Source organism: Pyrus communis, chromosome 3 (assembly GCF_963583255.1).
Source record: "Pyrus communis chromosome 3, drPyrComm1.1, whole genome shotgun sequence".
Classification (NCBI taxonomy): Eukaryota; Viridiplantae; Streptophyta; class Magnoliopsida; order Rosales; family Rosaceae; genus Pyrus; species Pyrus communis.
The window spans coordinates 28,942,740-28,953,870 of NC_084805.1; positions in this window are offsets into that span (position 1 = coordinate 28,942,740).

Below are 11,131 nucleotides of genomic sequence, written 5' to 3' on the forward strand. Positions count from 1 at the left end.
AACAACTCCGCACTCTCAAAAAGGATTCAAAGAAGTCCATGTCTGATTATTTGCTGCATGCCAAAAGCCTTGCGGATTCACTTACCGCTGTTAGCTCCGTTATTTCTGACGAGGAACTCATTGAAAGCCTCTTGGACGGTCTTGGTCCTGAATATAAAGAGTTTACAATAGCCGTTCATCTTCGATCTTCTCTCTCATACGATGACTGCTATGACCTGCTCATTCAAGAAGAACATCTCATAAAAAAGATGTACACTTTCTCCTTGTCCAGTAGCGCTGCTTTTGCTGCCTCTCGTCGTCGTGCTGGTTCGTCTCATTCTGCCTACAATGGTCACCGATCATCTTCCTCACATCACTCGTTTAGACAAGGCAATTGTCGTGGTCGACATTGGCGTTCTTCAAATCAAAACTGTCAAGCCAACTGGAATCCTCCTCAGCCTAACCCCAGTTCATCGACTGACACTCGATCACCTCTTCTTCCCACACCGTCACTGCCACCTAAGCCACCGACATTTGAATATGATGGCTACTGTCAACTTTGTGAAGAATATGGTCACAAAGCCCGCCAGTGTCCCACCCGAGGAAACTTTGCCTATCTAGCAACTGCGGACTCTCCCTCGTCAACACCTTGGGTGGTCGATTCCGGCACCACAAATCACATGGCCAATGATCCTTCCGCTTTCACACAAATCCAACCATACACAGGTACTGATACTATTGTTGTGGGCAACGGAAATCACCTGCCTATATCTCATGTCGGTAAATCCTCCATATCTGGTTTACATGGACCTATGTTGCTAAAAGATGTGTTATGTGTCCCTGCCATTAAGAAGAACTTATTATCTCTTCGTCGATTTTGTTATGACAATCACTGTTTTTTTGAGATGGATGATTGTTCTTTTCGTGTGAAGGACAAGAAAACGGGCCAACTCCTTCTGATTGGGCATAACTATGGCGAACTTTACTATATTAGAGCTACTCCTCACGTTACTCCCAAGCTTGTGTTTTATGGCGAACGGACGACTAGCGATGTGTGGCATGCTCGCTTGGGTCACCCCTCCACTGTTATCTTTCAAGTTTTGGCAAATAAATACCACATCCCCATTAGTGGTGCATTTTCATCTAATAAAAAATGTCATATTTGTCCAATTGGCAAGGCTTGTCATCTTCTATTTTCCTCTCGGACGTCCATGACTCAATATCCTTTAGACCTCTTACACCTTGATGTATGGGGCCCCGCTCCTATTATGTCTAATTTTGGCTATAAGTACTATTTATCTATGGTGGATGATTATTCAAGATTTGTGTGGTTGTTCCCTCTTGTTCGTAAGTCCGATGTCATGACTACCTTTGTTACTTTCAAATGCATAATTCAAAATCGTTTGAATCGCACTATTAAAGTATTACAAACAGATGGTGGTGGTGAATTCACTAGCCTTGCATTTCGGCATTTTCTTCGTGATCATGGCATAACACACCAACTCTCTTGCCCACATACGCCACAACAAAACGGTATAGTTAAGCACAAACATCGCCATGTTATCGAAATGGGTCTATGTCTCCTTGCTCAATCTCATCTCTCGCAAAATTTTTGGGTGGAGGCATTCACAACCGCTGCATTTCTTATCAACCGGTTGCCTCTTCATAATCTTGGGAATGTTTTTTCTTATGAAAAACTCTTTGCCAAAGTTCCTGATTACCGATTTCTTAAGACATTTGGGTGCACATGCTTTCCTCACTTGGTTCCTTACAATAAACATAAGTTGATGCCCAAGTCCATCCCATGTGTCTTCATTGGTTACAACAACAACTACAAAGGCTACCGTTGTCTCGATGTTGCTTCTGGTAAGGTGTATATTTCTCGCAATGTACAATTTGATGAACTCACCTTTCCGTATAAAGACCGCAGGACAGATTCTCCTCCTCACGAGCAGTCCCATCAACCATTATTTTTGGAGCCACTGACGCATGCGGTAGCACCTATTCTTCCTTGCACCATATCCCAGCCCATCACACCACTTCAGCAAGCAGCAACAACATCCCAGCGACAAGAACTACAACCACTAACGCATGCAGCATCACTTGTGTCTCCCAGCAACATTCCAACAACTGGTTTTGATCCTCCTACGCCCCATTCTCCATCCACGACTATTGCAGCGCCTATACCCACTTCACCTGTAGCACTTTTCAGTCATCTGCAACCACTATTGCTTCTTCACCGCAACCTGTCACTTCTCCAGACTCTACTCCTCCACGCAAATTTGGAAGCATCAATGCCCTCACTTACGACTCGCCCAGACATCCCCTTCCTCGTGGTTTAACCGCAGTCCTTGAAGATCCTATGTCCATTGAGCCCACTAGCTATACTCAAACGTCTAAATTCCTGCATTGGCAGCAAGCGATGAAAGAGGAACATGATGCACTTTTTCAGAATCACACTTGGTCTCTTGTTCCTATTACTCCTCATATGAATATTGTGGGATGCAAATGGGTATTTCATGTTAAACGAAAGGCCGATGGCTCCATTGACCGCCACAAGGCTTGTCTCGTCGCCAAGGGGTTCAATCAACAAGTTGGGGTTGACTACGACGAGACCTTTAGTCCTGTTGTTAAACCAGGTACTATCCGTACCATTTTTGCCTTAGCAGTCTCACAAAATTGGTCATTGCAGCAACTTGACGTTCGGAATACTTTCCTGAATGGTATTCTTCACGAAGAAGTTTATATGAAACAACCACCTGGCTTTGTTGATTCCAACCACTCCCAGTATGTTTGTTGCCTTCACAAAGCTCTTTATGGCCTCAAACAAGCACCTCGCGTTTGGTTCCAGCGTTTTGCCTATTTCTTGTGTAATCAAGGCTTTTCCCATAGTAAATCGGATGCATCCCTATTTATTTACCATTCCTCTACATACTCATTCTATGTTCTGGTATACGTTGATGATCTCATTGTCACAAGTTCAAACAATGATGCTATTCACAGGTTCCTTGATAAACTATGTACCACCTTTGCTAGCCGTAAGTTAGGTGACCTCCATTTTTTTTTCTTGGAATGGAAGTTACTCGACGAGGCAGCCAACTATCTCTCGCTCAAAGCCGTTATGCATCTGATTTACTACAGAAATTTAAGATGGACCAGTGCAAGCCCAGCCCTACACCATTCCTCTCCTCATTACGTTTGTCTGCTTATGATGATGATCCTATCTCGGATCCTGATGTTTATCGGAGCATGGTTGGCGTACTTCAGTATTTGACTCTAACCCGCCCCGACATTTCCTTTGCCGTTAATCAAGTTTGTCAGTACATGCACAACCCTAAATCAACATATCTTCAGGCCGTCAAACGTATCTACCGCTACATCAAAGGGACTGTTGAACAAGGTCTTTTATTTCGTTCATCTCCAGACTTCTCCATTCAAGGCTTTTTTTATACTGACTGGGCCGGTTCCATTGATGATCGTCGCTCAACAAATGGTGCTTGCATTTTTCTTGGTCCGAACCTTCTTACATGGACCGCCAAAAAGCAATCCACCGTGTCTTGTTCTAGTTCCGAAGCAGAATATCGTGCTCTTGCCACCACAGCTGTTGAAATTCGTTGTTTTGTTATCTCTTCCGTGAACTAGGCATTCTGCTTCGTACTCCACCTTGCATTTTCGTCGACAATGTCTCTGCCCTTCACATGGCAGCCAATCCTGTTTTTCATGCGCGTACTCATCACATAGAGATTGACTACCACTTTGTTTGTGAGCTTCTTGCCCACGGTGTCCTTCAAACTCGACACATCTCCTCTCATCATCAAATCGCTGATATCTTCACCAAAGGACTTTCCCGCGATCGATTCTCTTTTCTTGGTTCCAAGCTCAATCTACACTTTGTTCCGTTTCGCTTGAGGGGGGATGACAAGAGTATTGAATCCACCACAAATCTCTCCACCACATCTGCTGTCAAAACGTGATCCCACCATTCTCTCCATATTGTTTATGTAAATAATCAAGAGTTATTAGTTACCTTTAATGTTGTACAAAGTCAACTATAGGCTTGTATATATCTTGTATCAATATAATAAGCAAATCAAGAAATTCATTTTGTAATACAAACGGCTTCTCCCTACTTTTCTCTGTTTGTCACTATCTATTTCTCTATAAAAGCCTCACAAGACTTAATGCAATTACCTAAACAAGAATGAATTAATATTGCACCATTGAAAAGCAAAAATGAAACAAATAAATGCTAACTTACTCATTATATTTTCAAATGTTCCATCACCTCTGAACTAATGTTCCATCCCAAAGACACGTCAGATCCAACGCTACCATGCCTGAAAAATGCTGGTTGTGAGGGTACCAGAAGTGTGACTGAGTAACTATTAAGCATAAGAACAATAGCATTCATGGTTGCCCTGTTAGCTATATTTTCTTGCACACATAGTAACCCAATCGGGATGCATCTCAATATTTCATTTCTTGAACCGTTAGACAATGTGGGATCTATAAGATTTGAAGCCATCCCTTCACATCACCATTTCCATGCCTGCAACGATTGTAATATTTGTAGAAATATTATTACGGATTTAATTATATTTCTTGGTTGCAATATCCATATAGTTTTAAGTACTTACACAGCTTAGAAGATCTTCCACGTTCTCTCCATGATGAAAGCAATTATTTTTCTGTCCGCTTACTATCTGCAAAACTAAGACCACTAAAATTATAGACATCCGACTAAACAGAAAGGTGCCCATGTATTGCATATTCTGGAGTCACATATCCACTGCATATCGAAAACAAGAATAACGTTGTTTTTGTCACTAACATATTGGATTATTGACATAGATTAACGTAATTATAATATAAGCCATGTAACCTCGTCAAGTACTTACAAGGTTCCCACAGTTCGACTGGTGTTGCCTTGTGTTCGATCAAGCACGAACAAATAATTCTAAGTCGAGAATCCTCATGAATGTAAATGAGTCCTCGAAAAATGCCTACTATGATTTTGTAGAGCCTATTCCAATCCAATTATGCGCGCTTGATTGGATCTACATGTTCAATTAAAAACAAGTTTATAATGTTGGGTAATGCTAGGGAGACCAACTATTTCGATCAATTTTTATAAACCATATAATATGGTTGTTGATTATTGAATTATTACTGAAGTATTGATTAACATGCTTATTTTCTATTGGTGACATCACATGATTTACAAGTAGCTTGTAGCAATACATGTGAGCACCGAGCAGTATATATATGAACCGTAGAAAGTTTGATTTCCCCACAAGAATCCTAAGCCTAGTTGCACGCAGATGAACTCAACTCATGTGTTTATGTTGTCACGAGCAATATGTACATGTGAGTGTGACTGGCCAGCATCCAGAACAAATTCAAATATAGAACATACACGAGGAATTAATTGTGTTATATTACATGAGAAAACATAGGGTAAGTTTCTCGTAACTTCCAATAAAACACATAATTTCAATCATTTAATCATCAGATTTTCATATTTGTAGGTAAAGACATGATGTCATGACATGTGGACTACTAGTTAGAATGTTTGACATGTGTCGAGATTCTCTCCGAATCTCTATGTTTGGAGCCCAAAGACTCGAAGATCTGGATCATTGACGAGAGAGAATTAGAGAGATCTGAACCTATGGTTTGTGTGCGGTGGGCCAATAAAATTGACTAATGAGAGTCGTAAAATTTAAAATGAGTAGTCCAAATCTCCATAATGATGGTAGTGTTATAGTCTAGACCCTGCAATTACTGGCATGTGGGTTGGTCCATATGTTTTTTGCATTTTCTTTTCTGATGAAGGTTTGTCTATTCTATGTTCTTCTTCTTTTTGTTAATTAATTTGTTTATTCTATGTTCAGGTCTTGATATTCGTCGCTTCATTTAGACAGACGGTGCTTTTGTAGTTTTGAACCCGTTTAAGTTTCTTTCCATGTGTTTTTGATAGAATGATATGCTAGCTAATTTCACAGCATATGCTTTTCTCAAATCCACGAAGATAATAAGAAAGGGTAATTACATTTTGTATCTTTCATATTTGAGGTAATTTTAAAATGGGGCTATTAGGTTTTAAAATTTTCAAGTTGCACTGTAAAATTTTGAATTTTTTATCAATTTTTGTCTTATGTCTGTTTGAATGTTCATTCCTCCGTCAAATTGATGACATGTCGTATGTGTGAACCATTTTTATCTAGGCTGGCATACGTATACGCCACACTTGCACTTTTTGGACCAAATTGTACGATCAATATTCGTTTTAGGATTGATTTAGGATAAGTCGAAGCTCAATAATGAGATATTTTTGTTTTTGTGAAGCAAATGTAGCTTACACGTTAGTCCATGATGGATCTCAAACTTGTAATGCCATCAATTTAAGGAACATATATGTTCAAATAATTTGAAAGTATAAATTAATTGATTCGATTTCAAATATTATGAGAAAATTGAAATGCAAAATGTTGTTAGCCGTGATCGAATTAAGTCACCGTCAATAGGCCAAAAGCGGAAGTCCTAATTGGTTGATAGATTAACTTGATGAACCCCAATTCTTTATGTCATGCATGCACGCGTGCATGTTGGTACTTTTTGATTGGCTGGACTTTACGAATTAGCACCAAATCCACACCATTTAGATCTTGAATGCTTTGCATGAAGACCAAGACCTAAGGAGATTTGTTTTTGGTCGGTGAGGTAAGCAGATATATATCATGCACGCGGAGGATGAATAATAATGAATTTCTGTTGTTTGCGTCCCTTGCCCACTTGAACACTTCCAGTTAGTCCTTTCTAATCTTGATTAGGGAAAATAAGCATTTGCCTCGTTACTATATAAGTAATGTGGAGTTCCGCCTTGTGTTTTAGGCACACTGAAAAATCTCTCCTCTTATGGCCTCCTATGCGTGCTTAATTTGATCTACATACAAGGTTATAATATTTGTTGTATGTTACATGAATGAGATTTTATGATAAAATTTTGAGATAAAGCTAAAATGTAACAAGAAGATCTTGAAGAATAATACCAAATAAATATGATGTAGTTGAGACTTGCATTAGGAACGAACTCATAAATAAATAAGAAGCCTTTCAACTCCTTCCAAGCAGAAACCCTTGGAACTGTGGGAATAAGAGGAGCACGCTGTTGGGATATATAAAGATCTAATCCTGCTTGGATTAGGGAAGTATTGGTTTCCTCTTTCATTAGGAAACTTTTCCTTTTTTTTTATATCTTCCCTTTCTGATTCTCACTGGTTAGGGTAGGTAATTTTCCTTTTAAATTTCCAATTCCGTATGGGCCTGGGTTGGTCTCTTTACGGCGTGGCCCGTATACGTATTCAGTTGGGCTCCTTTCGAATTGTAGAATTCCTTTTGGGTGTTCTTTTAGCTGGACGTTCTAGGTGTTGAGCTACTATTGCTATTTTATTGTTACCTCAAACATCACCACTAGACATTTCATCCTCAATTTTTTAGCCAAAATGATTTATAAAATTTGTATAACTTTTTATTTTGATTTTTGAGATTTGAAATTAATAGAAATGGTTTCTGAGTTTATCAACCATCAATTATTTTGATAATTCCATGAAAAATCTTCATTAAATAAAGCTAAAATGACAAAAATACCTTGAATTTTTGTCAAATCATTTGACCTATTGTTTATTAAATTGAGGGTATTTTTGTCATTTTAGTCCTTATTTAATATAATTTTTCATGGAATGACCAAAATAATTGATGGTGGATAAACTCAGAGACCACTTATATTGATTTCAAATCTCAGGGACCAAAGTTATGAGTTATGCAAATCTCAGGGATCATTTTGGCTACAAAAGGCTTTCATTCTCACGACATGCATCTTGTTGCCAATTAGTAACACGTCTAGTGATATTATTCTAGTAAATATATTGTTGTATTAAAAAAAAATATTAAATACATTTGTTCAAGTGTCAGATTTGAAAATTCATCGCATGTGAGATGGCGTGTTGAGATAGAATCTCTCATCGGAGAAATAAAAGACATTGTATGTGTTTATAAATAATCAGACTACTTTCCATATTGCTAATTAATTTTACAGTGAAACCTCAACTTTCATCATTCTCCCCCGAGCCCTCCTATATCAGGACATGACATGACATGGCTATCCGATTAAATTACATGGATGTATATGCATTTATATACCCAAGTTCCGGAACTCAAGAATTTGCCTTATACGGACGGTCCAAACAAAATTTCCATTTTAGCATCGCCTCGTATACAGTTCTACCTAGCTAGTCAATTAGTATTTTACCAACAGGAAAAAAAGAAAAGAAAACTAAGCTCTCGTCTAGTGCTGCTTCAAAAATTCTTTCATTCCAACATTAACCATTTTGTATGTATTCAATCTAATTAAACTGATCACCTCGGGTAAGTAGTATAAATCAGAAAGCTGGATGCTCTTTTTTCTAAACAAAAGCAATCCAAAGTCCGAGTCACTTGCTCGATAAATCTCATATGTAATGATTGGAAATTAAAGTATATAAAAAATTGAGAATAAGTAACTGAGTTACTCTTAATATTACTAATTGTTTCAAGTCATGTGGAAATGAAGGTTTATGGGTGGAGTTTTCAGCCAAACTTTGTTCTTGCTTGTCCTTTTCTTTAAATTTTCAATCAATTACATCTTCATATAAATATCCACGCGTCTTGGAAAATTGTTTATCTTTTGTGGGTTTGGATTGAATTTCTTCTCCCAGTTTGTGGTCACAATTTTGTGTGACTGGATTGAATTTCTTCTCCCAGTTTGTGGTCACAATTTTGTGTGACTGGATTGAATCTTCTTCTCCCAGTTTGTGGTCGCAAATTCTTGGAAAAATGTTTTCTTTTTTGGATCTTGTTCTCCCAGTTTGTGGTCACAAATTCAAGGATGAAAGTATTGGTTTCTATGGAAATATCGACATTGAAATGTATTGATATTTCAAGGATGAAAGTATTGGTCACAAGTTCAACGTCCGAATATTTTCGATATTGATATTGATATAACTACCATCGAGGAAATGAAAATTTTTTGGTTCAAAAGTAACAAATGATTCTCTAGCCGCAACTTATTACATACGTAGGGTAAATATTATGATTAATTACTCTGAATTATAATCTAATCAAAATCGTTTAATTTTTTAGTTTTTATTTCAAAATTGTTTTATAAAAAATAATTTGAAACAGAGTTTATTTAGTTATTCAAATATATCAAATAAATGGATGATTAATCATTAATTGATTAGTCATGATTTATTTGATGCAAATGATGCTCTAGCCGCAACTTATTACATACATAGGATAAATATTATGATTAATTACTTTGAATTATAATCTAATCAAAATCGTTTAATTTTTAGTTTTTATTTCAAGATCATTTTACGAAAAATAATTTGAAACAGAGTTTATTTAGTCATTCAAATATATCAAATAAATGGATGGTTAATCATTAATTGATTAGTCATGATTTCTTTGATGTATTTGAATGACTTAACTATCTTCATTTATAAAAATAATTTTTAAATGAAACTTAAAAATTAAATAGTACTAAATATGAAATTCTTACCGTTAATATATATATATATATAAGGAATTATTATTAGCACTCCAAAAATCTCATTCTACACTCCTCACAAGTGTATTTTTCTTTCTAATTATAGAAAGTTTGGAATGTCAGATGAGATTTTTAGAGTGCTAATAACAATTTCATATATATATATATATATATATATATATATATATTTCGCAATTTACGTGAGTCATCGCTTGAGATTTCCTTGAACCAAGTACAAACTAATATCACAGGCGGTCATTATCTAGTATTAAATCTAAAAATATACCAAACCCATACGCACAAAGAAAGAGTCATGTCTTTTAAATTTCTTTGTGACATAAGCTTTGGATGTCGCTGGACATTTTCTAAGGGATACCTCTCAACTTTTGATCATCATATGTGCAACTTTTGATGATCATATGTGCAACGATACTTTGCATGACCATGAATATTTCGTCGCTTAAAGCATATTTGCATGACAAAATCCTAAATTTGTCGCGTAAATATCGAAAACTTTAAGCGACGAATGTTGGAAACAAATTCGCGCACATCTGCGGGCGGAGACAAGAACTCAATCGGACTATCTCATGATCTTCGATGAGAGAAGAATGAGGTTGATTGGACGGTGTGGTTAAATCGGGTAAGAACTGCCTACATATCTCCGAGAATAAGAATTCATCCACGGGTGTAGTTCTATGAAAGAATGGTGTGAACCAGCCTTAACGAATAGCCTATGGTGAGATGTGAGGAGATGAATTCTCCATAGACATGCCTACGAGTAGACGGCCGCATGCAGACCTATGTTAAGCATAGAGAGTAAGTGTGTATATGTATGAAAGAAAGATATGTAAAGGAGATGTGTTTGTCTATATACGCCAGTCTTGTAGAGAATAAAGTGATTGTCCCCCAATAAATATCCAGGCTAGTGTATTTATAAGGATCTTAAGAGTCCTTATAGAGAGAGTAATCTTCATCAAATTGGAAGATCTAGTGACATCTTTGTTTGCTCGATGGTTGAAGGTTGTTGAATTAGTGGTACAAAAGGCATGCGGATTGCATGCATGAATATTAACGTTAAATAATAGGAGGCAATCCCTGAAAGACGAGAAAAACTTGTATGGAGCTTGGCTTGCCACTAGACTTCGCTGAATGGCACTACAATCCGCTTAAAACTTGCCACGTGGCATGTCTTAAATATATTCTTTTATCATTCTTTTATATTTAAAAATTTTATAATTATTTTTTTAACTAATTAATATATTATATATATATTAATGTTATGTTTCCTTTTTTTATATCTTTCCCCCTATTTTTTTTTTCTTCCCAAATCCCCCCCCCCCACGTGGCAAGTCTCAAATATATTCTTTTATCATTCTTTTATATTTAAAATTTTTATAATTATTTTTTAACTAATTAATATATTATATATATTAACGTTATGTTTCCTTTTTTATTTCTTTCCCCTTAATTTTTTTCTTCCCAACCCCCCCCCCCCCCCAACACTTTGTTTTGCCGTAGGTCATAGGACTCCCTCCCCTTTCTTTCTTTCCCAGTTTCATTTCT